We start from the raw sequence: 16160 nt of genomic DNA on the forward strand, positions 1-16160 counted from the left end.
GCTCTGGGGAAACTTTGAACCACACATCATACATGTAATTAGAAGTCCATAAATGAGTGAAAGTGAGGAGGAAGACAGAAGCAAATTTGAGTAAACAATGATGAAAATTTTTTACATTTGATGAAAGCTGTAAAGTTACAGAACCAAGAAGGTTGACAAACTCTAATAAATAAGAAACATTAAGGAAACCATATCACAACATATCATAATTAACTTGATTAAAATGAAATGAGAACATTTAAAAAGCAGTCAAATAAAAACAGGTATGTAGAGAGAACAAATATCAACACAATGGAAACCAAGCAACAATCGGGAAACATGTTTAAAGTATGAAAACCAAAATTCTATGGTCAGGGAAAATGTCTGAGAAATTAAAACAAAACAAAAGAAAAGACTCTCAGACACATAAAAGGTAAAAGATACTAGCATCTGGAAGTCTCTATCACAAGATGTATTAAAGGAAGATCATCAGAAGAAAAATGATCCCAAGTGGAAATGTGTGAGTCTACCTTTAGGAATAAAGAACACTGGAAATGGTAAATATGTAGTTAAATATAAAAGCATTTCCTCTTCATTTCAATACCTGTGCAAGAAAATTTACTGTTTAGAATAAAACAAATAAAAACCATAATAGATTGTGGATTTATAACATATGTTGGAGTCAAATATACAGCAACAATAGCACAAAGGTTTATGGGAAAATGGAAGTCCACTGCTACAATGTTTCATATCATTGAAAGTTGACAGCAATAAGTTAAAAATACATACTATAAATCTTAAAATAACAAAAAAAGAATTTTAGCTAGTAAGCTAATAAGAGAGATACAACAGATGACAAAATATTCAATTATAAAATAAGGTAACCCTTTACTTTTTTATCTACAGAGTGTCTTTCTCTCCATCTTAAGAACAAAGGTTTAGATTAAAAAATAAAAACCTAGAATCACAGGAAGAGCAAAAGCTAAGAACCATTCTTCACCTACATGCATAATTTTTGTCTTCTTTTAGTACTCCATGTGTTCAGATGGCATGTGTCCTTCTGCCAGTTATGCTGGAGGCACAGGTGCTAACCAAAAACTGGCAGGCTGCACATTACTGGATTTTGGAAAACCTATTCTCCATGACAGCAGGGTCCTGATGGCATCATGTGTCTTTAATAACTGACTGCTTACAGTCTGTTCTTTCAGTATAAGGACTAAAAGAAATGTCAAGCAGAGGAAAACACTAATTAGCCTAACTAGTCCAAAAATGCAAAAGCTCTTGGTAAATAACAAATTCTTTGTTGCAGTTAAGGGCCATAAACAAAGTGAAGAACTCTGTGGTCAGTCTGAGATTTGGACATGGAGAAAGTGATAATACTGTGTTCCTATTTCATATTAATCATAAAATTACAGTGTAGCTAGGTTATATTCCTAATTATGAAAGGGAAACCATACAGCTAACAGAAGAATATTTTTGTGACTTTAAGATGGAGATACAAGTCTTAAGTTACACATAATGCAGCTCAAAACTGGAAAAACTGATTCATTGTATTGAAATTAAGAATTCCTGGTAAAAGACAACATTAATGGATAAGTGACAAATAGAGGAAAATAATTGCCATATATAAAGCTGAACATCAATTCATGTTTATAATAGGAAAATGAGCTGAAGATTTGAATAAAAAAAAAAGACTGTATCACTAGAAAAAAATGTGAAAATACATGCTATTGAATGGGATTGCTCATGTCAGAATGAAAAACTAGAATGATGGAGGGGTGAATTCAGCTATGACATATTTGATATATTATAAGAACTTTCGTAAATGGCACAATGTACCCATAGCACAACAATAATAAAAAAAAGATTAAATGCAAAAAAAAAAGAAATCTAAATACATAAAGTTGGCAAAGAAGTGTGCAGACAGGTGCCTTTGTGCTGTGTGGAGAACAATCTTGTATATCAAATATATATGTGGGATCCATCATTCAGAGGACCTTATGACTTGATTGTCCAAGTCCTGAATAAATGCTGTTCTTACAGGGTAATTATTAATAATGCCTTTTTCATTCTCAAAATTAGTTCAGTGGGGATGATAAATAACACAGCAATTCTACATTTGAGTTTCCAAGGAAACTGTCACATAGGCCCACAAGAGAACATTCATGATTATATGCATCACAGTGTTGTTTGTACTAGTTGGAAACTGAGGCAGTCTCAGAATCCATCTCTAGGGGATCAACTAAAAAGTAAGTAGCTATAACCAAGAGTTATTAAAAAGCAATAAGCACCAGTGAACTATTCTTCTACATAATATATATTATAAATATAAACATGGAGGTAAATTATAACTGCAATGAAAAAAATCTATCCTTATTTCTGGGGCACTTGTGCTTTGGGTTCTGTCTGACTCTTGACCAAGAAAGAACAGTGGAATTTATTATGTATTGAGGACTCTAGAGTCAGTTTTTTCCTGATGTTTGCAATTCACCCACCTGGGTTTTATACATTTGTCTTACTCATTTGACGAAAGAGACATAAAAAGACTTCTCTTGAAACTAATTTTATATGGTTTTAATGATTGCATTACTTCAAAATTCATACGTAGAAATACTGACCCCCAATGTAATAAAAGGTAGGGACTTTGAATGATGACTGGGGCCTTCAGGAATGGAATTACTGTCTTTATAAATAAGAAAACAGAGAGGTAGGTATTTTTTCCCACATGTGTTACAGATAGAAGGAACTACCTATGAGGTAAAGGGTCTTCATCAGACTTTAAAACTTTTGGAATCTTAATCTTGGATTTCCCATCATCTGGACTGTGAGAAATAAATTTTCATTGTTCATAAATTACATAGTTAAGGTGGATTTGTTAGTATGGAATGAACTAAGACATCCTTTGAGTTCTCCCAACTATGTGCCTTGCATCTGGAATGTCTCTGGGAATTTCCATCCTTGATTGAACTCTGTTTCTTTTATTACATGGTTTGTGTTGCATTTAAGTAAAGGTTTAAAGTGAATATGATCTGTGGAGTCTAGTAAATCCTTTCAAATAGCCACCTGGGGAAAAGTTTACATTCATTTAACTACTTAGATAGTATTTGGAAATCAAGAAAGTAAACAAAATAACACTTATTGTATTATAACATCCTGTATGTAAATTAATTAAAATGAGGCACACATATATATTTTTAAAGGATACACATACATCAAGGAAGTATATCAGGCATTAGAGTGATGGAAGGATACAAGGGAGCAGTGACCAGAACTTTGCTGAGCTTATTGACCACAGTGTGTGATGGTTCCTGAGAAATGCAACTACCAGTACCTGAGGCTTCATAATCATTTCTGTGGCTTGCAGTTCAAAGTCCCATCCACTGATTCTTACTCAGTTAGCTTTGTCTATATTTTGAAAAAAAAGTATTTAACTCTAAGGTAAATCAACTATGCTCAAACCATGATACATTTAGGGATGAACCTGGAAAGTTTAGGTATATATGCATATATCTGTATTTTATTGATAAGAATGATTAGGAGCAAAATTGAAAGTGAAGTTTGGAGTAATTTTGGTTTGTGATCTTTATAAAAAAATCCTTCTTCTTAGAGAGCAAAGTCTATAGCTTTAAATAATACATAGCACTTATAAAATATGCCAGATGGTCTTTCCAGGAAATTTAGGAACTTTTTTTCTCTTCTTCATGAAATTCTTTGGAGAATCATCCCAAAATTATTTCGGCAGTTCAAAGGAAATGGAGAGATAGCATCTTGCAAACAGTCTGATTAAACTTTGGTTTTCTTTTTAAATTTTTCATGGTTGCTAAGCACTTTTTTCTTAAATATAGAAGCGGTCCCAACTCCATCATTGCAGCCAGAATACAAAACTCAAAATCTCCACCACTTGTTCAATAGACAAGTATCTTCTGAAAGGTTACTGCTTAGTTTTGAGAATTATCACATAATAACTGTGAAGGATATGTTTTCTCAAATTAGTAATTCTTACCTTTGTTATGCTTAGCACATAGTAGAAAACCAAGGAGAAGTTACCAAAAGAATGTGTGCATGAACATAAAGTGTCATTTAGATTAAATAAAACAATCTATTACATCTAATAGATTACTTAAAATATTTGAAGAGCTATTATGCTCAAAGAGGTTAAATTTCTTTCTGTCATTTTTCCTTGAAGATCTGGGTGTCAGAGCTCAGAGAACTGAATGGTGAGTCAAGAGAAGTAGAAGAACTCAAATATGATTAGAGCCACTTGAAAATGGAATGGAAATATAAGGAGAGATTATGCTGCCCATTGCTGAAGGGTTTTGAGTAGAATTCATGTGAACACTCAAAGATGCACTGGATGAAAAGTGGAGCTGGGTGACCTGTGATCAACAGTATTATTCTACACTGTATTCAATAACAATTTGTAAGTTAGCACATTCAGAGATTAGGAAAAACAATGGTCATCAGTTCCTTTCATTTTATGTGGTACTCACAGTCATTGGTTTGCAGTTTCATGATTTTAAACTATGCTAGGCAATTAATAGCCAAAACAATCTATTCCTGAGAGGGAAGGAGCATTTGTCTGGACCACACATTTTGAAATAGTAACAATATAAATGGCTCATCTAGTCATTCATTTAATATTTTAGTGCCGGTTTGTTTTAGAAATTGGTAATAGGGTGTTGATCAGGAAAGTTACACTTACTGCTCTAAGAATCAAGTTCTGGTCATAGAAGACAGATCAGAAATGCATCAAAAAATAGGAAATAGAAAAATTTCAGACTGTTAATAATGAGTAGAATGAACTCTAGGGAGACAAAATAGTAACAAAGAAACAAGTGTAAAAGCTTCTATAATATTGTATTTACTAAATATTGGAAGAATTTTAATTTCTAATACCATTGCAGACTATGCAAACAAAAAGTCCTTCATAGTTAATGCAATCAAGAACAGTAAGCATTTAGAAGCAAAGAAACAAAACACATCAAAACAGCAAATAAATGCACTGGTTAAAATATTTGAAGCATTTTTGGAGAAAATTATACAGCTGTATAAAAATACACTAAAAGAATCTCATTGATGAGAACTATAGCATGTTTTTGAATGGGAAGACTGAATATAGGAAAGATACAATTTTCTTAAAAATATAGTGGCTAAATTTGATATATTTTTTACATTGGAGATTTTAAAGAAAATTGAAAACTAATTCTAAAATATGCATAGAAAAATAAAGAAAGGATAATAAATAAGACTTTCTACAAGAAACATCAGGTGATGAAACATTGCTTTATAAAATATCAAAAACAAATTATAAAGTTATACTTACATAATTCAGACAGCATGGTGTTTGAGATAGGCAAACAGCTTATGCAATTTAAAAATTCAGCTGCACAAGTATGGAAACTTGATTTGTTCTCTGCTGGTCAATAGGAGAGAGTAAATTACTTAAGGAATTGTGCTGGGATAGGGTAACTATTTGAAATCAAATTAAAGCAAATGAACTAAGGACATGAAAATAAGAGGGGAACTACTAGGGAGGTAGAGGAGGAAGAGAAGAGAGGTAGTGAGGAGGGGAATAAGAAAGTAGAAAGGAGTGAATATTATCAAACTACATTATATGTATGTATGGAAATGTTAAGATGAAACACTTAATATATACAATTTAATATATACATATATATATGAATCAAAGGAAATTAAATCTTTACATATGTCACTAACAAAACTTATTTTAAGGGCTATTAAATATTTAAAAATTTTAACTGAAACTTTACAAGTTTAAGATGAAAATATGGAAGAATATCTCTGGGCTTCAAGGTTCTGGACTGAAAAAGTCCAAACACAAAGGGGAAATACTGACAGGCTCTACTTAACTAAAAATTTAAATATGTTATTAGAATATACTGTAGAGTAAAAAGACAACTGGAAAAAAATATTTATGAAAGCATATTGGACAAAAGGTAATAATGTTGAGAATATAAAATTCCTACAAAAATAATTATATGTTAATAAAAAAGAAGCTAAAATAACCACATGCACATTTCAGAGAAGACAGAACACAATGAACATTAAATATAAGAAAAGATGCTCAACTGCATAATTAATCAGGAAAATGCAAATTTAACATAATGAAGAAATTCCTTCTTTTACTCCTCAGATAGGCAAAATTAAAATGCTAGTGATAATGAATAATGCCGCAGTAATGAAGTATACAATAATAAACAGTGGCATAGACAGCTCACAAACAAGATGTGGAAAGAAGCAAACTGTAGAAGAATATATACCATGCAACTATGTTTTGGGAAAGTTCAAAAACCATAAAAATAATATACTATATTAAATAGAATAAAAGATGTAAGAAGGAATACTATTAGCACGTGAACCTCTGGAAGAATAAGAGGGCAATTTGATCAAAAAGAGCATTCAAGGGGCCTCAAAATATTGATATTGTTCTATGTCTGAAATACAATGGCCTTTGAACAGTGTTTTTTAAACTTTAAACGTACATTGCATAAATATACATCATTAGATGTTCTACATATCTTGACACAGAATAAATATAAAACTATAGTTTAACCAGGAGTTTACAGTGGGGTGGAGAGAATGGACAGATTTAATACATGTGATGGTGTTATTCCTGATTAGACTATATGCAAACTTGCATGTGCACATGAGTGAAAAGGTAACTTTAGGAATGAATCCCTCAGATATGACCCCAAATACACAGACAAAAAAGCAAAACTCAGTGCAATTACATCAAATTAAGAAAACTTCTGCACAGCAGTCAAAACAGTCAACAGAGAAAGGGAGCAACCTACAAGATAGGATTAAATATTTACTATGAATCTGAAAAGCTTAACATATAGAATACATAAAGAACTAAAAAATTCAATTGCAAACTCTCAAATAATCCAAATAAAAATGGGCTATAGATCTGAACAGACATTTCTCCAAAAAAGATACACAAATGGCCTACAGATTACAGGGAAAAAATGCTCAACATTACTAACCACTGGGGAAATGGAAATCAAAACTGCAATGAAATGCCACCCCATTCCAGTGAGAATGGCTATCTCTAAAAAAGATAAAAGCAGGAAATTCTGGTGAGGATGTGGAAAAGGGGGAATTTTATATGCTATGATAGGAATATAAATTAGTGCTGCCATTATGGAAAAGTGTATGGAGTTTCCTCAAAAAAAAAAAAAGGAGAAAAACAAAACTAAAAATAGAACTGCTATACGATCTGGCCATATCACTCCTAGTTATATAGCTAAAGGAAATTAAATTACTATGTAGAGAAGATACCTGAATTCCCATACTTATTATAGCATTATTCACAATAACCAGGATATGGAATCAACCTACATGTCCATCAATACTCAAATGAATAACAAACATATTGAAATACCATTCAGTCATAAAAATCATGAAATCCTGTTGTTTGCAACATTGATAGAACATTATATAAAGTAAGGTAAGTTAGGCACAGAAAGACAAATACCATATGATCTTACATATATAGAATCTAAAAAGTTGTTTTCATTGAAGTTGAGAGTAGAATAGTAGTTACCAGAGAATGAGCACAGCAAAGTGAAGGGAGAAAGAGGAGAAGTTGTTCAATGAGTACAATGTTACTGTTTGATAGAACAAGTTCTGGTGTTCTATGAGACAGCCAGATGAGTATAATCAATAATAATGTATCATATATCTCAGAATAATCTGAGAGGATCTTGCATGTACTCACTACAAAGAAATGGTAAAACTTTAAAGTAATGTATATGTTAATTACCCTGAGCAGATCATCCTCCAAAATATGGCTGAATCAAAACATCACATCGTAACTCATAATAGATCCAAATTTTATGTGCAAATCAAAAACAGTTCAAAAACATTAAGGGAATGGTTAGATTTTGGCTTACAAATGCAGTATACATGTTGCTGCTGGTTATTCAAATAAGGAATATGTTTGTCATTGAAATATGATTTCTGATCTGGGTGTGTTATTTTGAGATTATAATAGACATGTCCAAGAGGATGTTCAGTTGCTAGTTGGATGTATGAGTTTTGAGGTAAGGAGACATGTCAGTGGTGGTAATGCAAATTTAAAAGTCAAGAGCATGTACAGTAGTCCTCCTTTATTCTACAGTCCCGTTAGTGCTTGAAACCACAGACAGAACCCTATACATATTATGGCCTTTGTATACAAACACATTCCTAAAGCATAATTTATAAATTAGGCATGGTAAAAGTTTAATGGTGGTGACTAATAACAAAGCAGAACAACTCCAAAAATATGCTATAATAAAACACGTGAATGTTTTATCTTTCCCACTCTCTTTCTCAAAATACCTTATTGGATTTTTACCTTTTCACTTTATGACTTTTCTTTGGCATATCCAAATTGCCAGCAATGCTTCTGTTGTCTTTTGGGGTTATTATTAAACAAAATGAGGGTTGCTTGAGGACAAGCAGCAACACTGCCAGATCTTTGGGAACAGAGAAGTTTACAAAGTCAGTGTGAACAGCTTGAACACACTGACCATAAGGATGTTTCTTGTCCTGGGTAGGATGGAGAAAGACATCTCAGCACTTAGAAAAGCATGCAATTTAAAACTTATTTCTGGAATTTTCTATTTAATGTTTCTGTCCTGTAGAAGACCATGGGTAACTGGAACCAAGGATTAGGGAGAATATTGTAGATGATATTGATTTCGAACCATGGAATTGGATGTAACCACATCATAAAAAAATGTGGATTGAAAGAGGAAAAGATATATAGTCAAGGCATGGTTTTTCTACTATTAAAGATTGAATATATACGTTATTTCCTTTCTGATACTTATTGGAATGTTTAAGTAGTAACTTTCTCAATATAATGTTTTATTTGAAATAGTTTATTTAAATTTCATTTTTAAAACCGGCTAAGTATATGTGCACACATTTAATATATATGTAGATAATGTCTGTTATATGTTTTGCACAATTCAGTCCTTTATTCTTTCACTAGATTACCTTAGGCATTGAAAAATGCATGGGAAAATTTCATTTCATTGATTTCTTCACTGCTCTTATTTAAGGTCAATTCATCTAGATTCTAGTATGTACTGAGAGTGTTACTTATAGATATATATTCTCTTACACATAACCATTTTAAGCGTATTAAGTCATTCTTTCTGGCTTTTGTCTTAGAAACACAATTAAACTTTATTTGTGAGACCAACTGAGAAATAGATCACAGTAACCAGTATAAATAAAATGTTGAATATTTGCTCAATGAAGATTTTATTCATCATAGCTTGTTTAAATACAATTCCATAAACAGTCCAGAGCTGTAAATATGTATGGATTTGTGTTTCTTTTGGTATTAATTGCCTCGATTTATTCCACTTTCCTTAATTACAAACAATAACATTGACAGATACATTCTTTCATGTGAAAAAGACAAGGATATTGTTTTGGTGAGATTCTGTATTTTCTCCATTACTTTTCAGCTGAACCCATTTTTGTTTGACCCAGAACGGACTCTCATTTTCTCAGAGGTCATTAAATTTAGCAAGCAGTTTTTTGTAAAATGTTCAGATACATCATTGTCACACAATGGACCTTACTCCATAGCTAATGTCATATTGTGATGCAGGTCTTAATGCTTTGTCATAGGTTATGGACAGAATATTACAGTTCTGATTTTCTTTTTCTGAATGAGGTAGTAGAAATAGATTGTGGAACAACAGAATTTGTCTTCAGAAGAATTTCACCTGTATATATTTTAAGGCAAACTGATTATGGTAATATTTGGAAAATTAATAAAGTAATATTCCATGAAAATGGTGGATTGATTTCTGCACTTTTCTTTCAATAAACCCACCAAAGTAACTTTACAGGAATAGAAAGTTTTTAGATACTCCAGGGGAATGGGAAACAGAAATATCTCAGTAGCTGAGATTTCAACAATTTTAGGAGGAACCAGAAGCAAATAGAAGAGTAGCAGCTGATTTTAACCTCCATATAAAATCTTACACAGAAGAAGAATTACAAGAAGACACAGTACCCTAGTAAAGCTCAGAAGGAGATTTGAAAATTGTTTTGGTTCAAACAATGCATGGCCCTTTCTAGTCCTCCTTCCCTGCCTTTAAAAATAAGCCAACTATTATTAGGGCAAAGAAGTGAGAGTGGTCTGAACAGAAGAAAGAGAATTGTGAAGAAAGGAGGTGTAAATCAGAGCTAAATACAGTGAATGATAGAACTCTTGAATCCCATAATTCCAGCCACATGGATAGATCTTGAAGGAAACAGATTGAGAGGACTTCTTTTCAGAAAGTGAACAGTTGATAGTAGGGGCAAAGAAATGAAGCTTAATATTGGTGTTTAACAATGAAAAGATCAATTCAGTGATTAATCAATGTGAATGAAACACATCTGCCAAGTTCTACCATATGCAAAGCTTCAATTAACTTTGTTTCATGTTACTGTCAACTGTGAATGCATAAAGATCATGAGATAGTTGGTTAAATCTCTAGTATGTAACAGTATCAAGACAAGCACAATGAAAAAATTCAGGAGAGAAAAAGTACAGTGAATATCTTAGAGTTAGGGGAGGGGGATAAAGGAGAGCGAGCAGGTGGAGGGGGTGAATCCAAATATGGTATATTTGATACATTGTAAGAACCTTTGTAAGTGCCTCAATGTACTCCCACCCAGCACAACAATAAAGGAAAAAACACATATAAAAAAAGAAGTAGCTTCCAAACAAAACCAGAATGATACAAAGCTAGAGCAGCCAAAGATCAAGACAAAGGTCTTGAAAATACAGCCATAATTAAAATTTCAGTTGAAGACTTGGGAAAAGAAAATGGAGAGAATATAGAATAAAAATGAAAGAAAGAAAAGTTGCAATGAAAAAAATGAAACAACTAGGGTCAATTGTGAAGGTCCATTTTCTGTTTCACCAGTATTCCAGTAATAGAACACAGAAGAAATAATTTAAAAATTATTTAAAAAAACAAAAATAATTAAGGGCACAACTTCAAACATTCATTGATACAAAATTCATGACTTTCATAAAGAAATCACCTTAAAATTTTAGAACTCCACAAACGAATGTCTATATAATAAAGGTATAAGATGAGTGTGGGGTAGATTACATCAAAAGACATGACTGTCAGTGGGAAATTCTTCAAACTTTCAAATTATTAAGTTTAGTGGGATGTTAGAATATGGATAAAATTAGTATCATACAAATAAGAACTCAAAATGTATTTTCATGCATTCTTTCAAAACATTGATGTAGAATGTACTCCAGAAATGTAAGAGCAAAAACCCAGAAAGAGAAGTACTCAGGGACCAGGAATCTAAAATTATCAACTTCTAACTAAGCCTCTAAAAGCACAAATTCACCACAGGCACATTGCTGTGAACCCAGACCTGCTCCTTCTTCTGCCCACACCTGTTAGTTGTTTTTATTGTTATTATTTTTCTGTCTGGAACTGAGCTGCTTTCTGCAAACAAGGACCACTCTGCATCCAAAACAATGACATGGCTTGGCTAAAAGCCTTGCCTGAGTACAAGTTAGTAGCCGACTGAAGACCTGATTTCCTTTGATACCAGAGAGATAAGCCTGCAAATACTTTCAGGCTTGAGGGATACCACACAGTTCAGCTTAGCATGTGGGAAATTATCCATTTGACCCTCAAGAAATCTAGTAGCTAAGCAGGATGAATCTGAACTCCTCACCCATACTCTCCTGGCAGGAGAGGGATAAAGCCATTCACCCCCAGCATCTCTACCCAAAGGAGAAGTGGGGAGCAAGCAGGTCAGCCTGCTAGATCTTGGCATCTGGGTCTCTATCTCCAAACAAAGAAGACATCTAGGCTAGCTAGCCACCTAGCTAGATCCATTAACCTACTGCCCAATCCAGCAATGTATGCATATACACAAGTGACAGGACTTTCACTCCCCAAATGCACAGCCATTGAATTCCCTGAACAGAGAAAAACTCAGACTCTGAAAGCAGCAGAGTCCTTTCTATCACCCTAGCTGTGCTTGGAGAACCAATAACCAACACATAATGGCTAACTCATATACCTGGAGATGAGCATCCACTGTACTGATAAAGCACAGGAGACATCCACTCTTCTTCTAAATAAGGAATAAATACTGACTTAAAAAAATGAAGCTTGAGTTTACATGTTCCTTATATTGCCATTTTTCTTCTTTATCATTTGTTTTCCATTTTATTACTTTTCTTTTTAAAAAAATTGTGTTTTCTTCTCTTTTTTTCCTTTGCTTTTCCTATCTCTTCACTGAAAACCATTCAAATCTTGGCTTATTCTACTTCTTAACCATTTTATCTTTCTTCAGTGCCTCACAATAATACCTTTCTCTACAGCAATTGAACTGTATCTCTACTCACAAGGGCCTTTTTGCCTGCAGTTCTCACACTTCATACCTCTTTTTCTCTTCTTCCTTATCTCCTCCCCATACCAATTATTTTTATTACATAAGTTTTAACATCTATGCAACTGTTTTATTTTTCCTACTCCCTACTGTATATAAATAATATCACCAATAATATACTAGCTCATGTAAATACTTGGTTTGGTATTGAATTGGTAAATTTTTTATTGCTACCTCCAGGTTGTGGTCAGAAACAAAGCAAGAACCTACTCAATAACAAGCCTTGCCAGAGCATAGAAATTAATTCAAGGGAAAGACCTTAGGTACCTAAAACACCCAACCACTAATTGATTACAGATGAGCAAATCTTAAAATAGAGGCAGAAGAAATATAAAAGGCAGGGGAATGTGGCTTCTCAAAGGGTCAAAAAAAAATAATCACACAACAAAGAATCTGATGAATAGTGAAGGAGATGAAATCTCAATTTCTGAGATCAAAAGAATGATGACACAATGATTAATAAGATGAAAGGAGCCATAGAAAATTAAGTCAATGAAATCAAAGAGAATATGAATAAATAGCTAAATAAATTCAAAGAGAATGCAAAGAAACAACTAAATGAACTCAAAGAGGATAAAACACCTGAATAAACTCAAGGAGGATACAAATGAACAGCTAAATGAGATAAGGAAGCCAATAGAAGACATGAGAGGGGAATTCAATAGAGATATAGAGAGCGTAAAACACACACACACAAAATGAAAAACAAATTGAAGCTCTGGGAAAAAAAAAAGCTCCTTAAATCAAGTAAATAATTATTTGAAAGCCTTTCCTGAAGACTGGAATAGGTGAATGACAGAAATAATTTCAAATCTTGATCCCTGTATCACTCATAATTGAAGGAGAAATAAATCCTTCCACAATAAACAGAAAGTAAAGCAATTCATAACCAATGCTTCAGAACATACTAAAAGGAATGTTGCACACAGTAGATGAAGTTAAACATAGTCATGAAAATATGAAAAAAATAAAGCTCACCAGATGAATAGATAAGTGAAGAGTACAAAAGAATCAAACACACATAAACACAAACACACACACAAACACATATACACAAATGCATATACACACAAACACACACACATGCACACATACACGGCAACAAAATGGCAGGAATTACCACATACCTTTCAATATTAACATTGAACGTTAATGGTCTCAACTCCTCCATCAAAAGACATTGATACATGAGCTGGATCAAAAAGGGGGAACTGATGATTTGATACCTACAGGAAATGCATCTCACTGAAAAAAGCAAACATTGTCTTAGGTGAAAAGGTGGAAGAAGAATTTCCAAATGAACACCAAAAAGATCACTCCATACTGATAAAAGGAATAATACAACAAGAGGAAATAATAATTGATACTATATGTGTGCCTAATTTTGTGTGCCCAAGTTCATTAAGTAAACAGTACAAGACTTCAAAATAGAGATATACCCCAACACAATGATTGTGGGAGACTTCAATACCTCATTGTCACCAATAGATAGATAATCCAGAAACAACAAAAAGAAGCCCTCAGAATTAAATGACACCATATTCCAAGTGAACTTAAAAGATATCTACAGAGTATTTTATCCAGCAATAGCACAATACATATTTTTCTCAACAGCCTAGGGAACTTTTTTCAAAATATATCACATTTTTGGACACAAAGAAAGTTTTTACAAATATATGAAAATTGAAATACCTCCATGGAACCTATCAGATAACAATGGAATAGAAGTAAAACTCATCATAAAAGAAACTATGGAAATATTCAAACACATGTGGACTAGCAACATGTTGTTAAGTGACCAGTGGATTATTGAAGAAATGAGGGAAGAAGTAAAAAAGTTCTTAATTAAATTGAAAACACAACCTACGAAAACCTACAGGATACAGCAAAGTCAGTGCTAAAAGGAAAGATAATGTCTGTGAGTGCCTACATTAAAAACACAGAAAGATATCTATAGACAACCTAATGTTGCACTGCAAACTAGCAAATCTAGAAAAAATGAAAAAAAATTGAGATACAATTGGACAGTGACAATTGAACCAAGACAATATAAACCACCTAATTAGATAATCACAAACAATGAGACTGAAGCGTAATAAAGAGTTTCCCGACAAAGAAAAGCCCACGACCCTGTGGATTCACTGCTGAATTCTATCAGAACTTTAAAAAACTAATGCCTACACTCCTCAAACTTATACATGAAATAGAAAGGAAAGGAACACAACAAAACTTATTTATGAAACTAGGATTACACTCATTTCAAAATTGGACAAGGATGCAACCAGACAGAAAGAAAGAATTATAGACCAATCTCTTTAATGATCATAGATGTAAACATTCTCAATAAAATACTAGCAAACTTCAACAACACATCAAAAAGATCATACACCACGATTAAGTCAGCTTTATTCCAAGGATGTAGGGATGGTTCAACATATGCAAATCAATAAATGTAATATATCATTTAAACAAAAGCAAGACAAAAACCCTATGATCATCTCAATAGATGGAGAAAAAAACTTTTGACAAAATTCAACATTCTTTTATGGTAAAATCTCTGAAGAAACTAGAAATAAAAAGAACATACTTCAACACAAAAAAAGGCTATATACAACACATAGCTAACATCATATTAAATGGGGAAAAACTGATACCATTTCCTCTAATGTGAAAAAGGAGACAAGAGTGTCTTATCTTCCCACTGTTAATATAGTTTTGGAATTCCTAGCCAAAGAAATAAGAAAGTAGGAAGAAATTAAGGCAAGCTGGTGCAACCACCCTGGAAAAAAATTTGGAGGCTTCTTAAAAATCTAAACATAGACCTGCCATATGATCCAACAATCCCACTCCTAGAGATATACCCAAAGGACTGCAACCCAGGTTACTTCAAAGGCAGCTACACACCCATGTTTATTGCAGAGCTATTCACAATAGCCAAGTTATGGAAATAACCAAGATGTCCCACTACTGATGAATGGATCAAGCAAATGTGGTATTTATACACACTGGAATTTTACTCAGCCATGAAGAAAAATGAAATCTTATCATTTGCAAGTAAATGGATGGAACTGGAGAACATCATTCTGAGCAAGGTTAGCCAGACTTAGAAGACCAAAAATCATATGTTCTTCCTCATATGGGATCTTTAGATCTTGGGCAAATACAGCAATGTTGTAGGACTTGGGTTACAAGGCAAGGGGAGAAAGAACATATACGGGAGATATGGAGTTAGATAAAAAATCCAAAACATAAAAGCATTTGATATCCCCACTCCAGAGGAATTAATACAGAAACCTTAAAGCGACAGAGGTCAACACAAGAAGGGGATTAGGAACCAGTGTAAAGATCAGTTAGAGATGAATCAACCTGTGTTGTAACACATTTGTACATGAAAGCAATGCTAGGAATCTCTCTGTATAGCTGTCCTTATCTCAACTAGCAAAAATACTTTGTCTTTCTTATTATTGCTTATTTCTACTCTTCAATGTAACTGGATAAAAGTTCAGAACAGGTTCTGCCTGGAAGGGAGGGGGGAAGGGGGAAGACAGTGGGGGCAGGGGCAAGAGGGAGAAATGACCCAAACAATGTATGCACATGTGAGTAAATGAATTTAAAAAAAAAAAGAATTTGAACAGAGAAGGAAGAAGTCAAACTTTCCTTATAAGCAGACAGTATGATCTTATCAATAAAATTCTCTAAAAGTTGGGAGCCAGGGTTTCATGCCTGTAATC

The 16160-nt window shown here is 33.2% G+C and overlaps 1 protein-coding gene across 30 annotated transcripts in view; it reads right to left on the minus strand.

The window, feature by feature from the left end:
- The window catches only part of Fut9 (fucosyltransferase 9), a 220917-nt gene that overhangs the window by 140584 nt on the left and 64173 nt on the right, over positions 1–16160 (minus strand). For 13 of the 30 annotated variants that reach the window (XM_074077936.1, XM_074077933.1, XM_074077918.1 and 10 more), the window contains 2 exons: positions 13557–13674; positions 5303–5392 (listed from right to left, as the gene is read on the minus strand). The exons of 5 other annotated variants lie outside the window; for them this stretch is intronic. The gene's annotated coding sequence lies outside the window, so the exon portion shown is untranslated. Of the gene's footprint in view, positions 1–5302; positions 5396–8341; positions 8463–13556; positions 13675–16160 lie in introns of all 30 variants that reach the window. 12 more of the 30 variants (XM_074077960.1, XM_074077950.1, XM_074077944.1 and 9 more) reach the window with 4 other exon arrangements.

This window comes from Castor canadensis, chromosome 1 (assembly GCF_047511655.1).
Source record: "Castor canadensis chromosome 1, mCasCan1.hap1v2, whole genome shotgun sequence".
Classification (NCBI taxonomy): domain Eukaryota; kingdom Metazoa; phylum Chordata; class Mammalia; order Rodentia; family Castoridae; genus Castor; species Castor canadensis.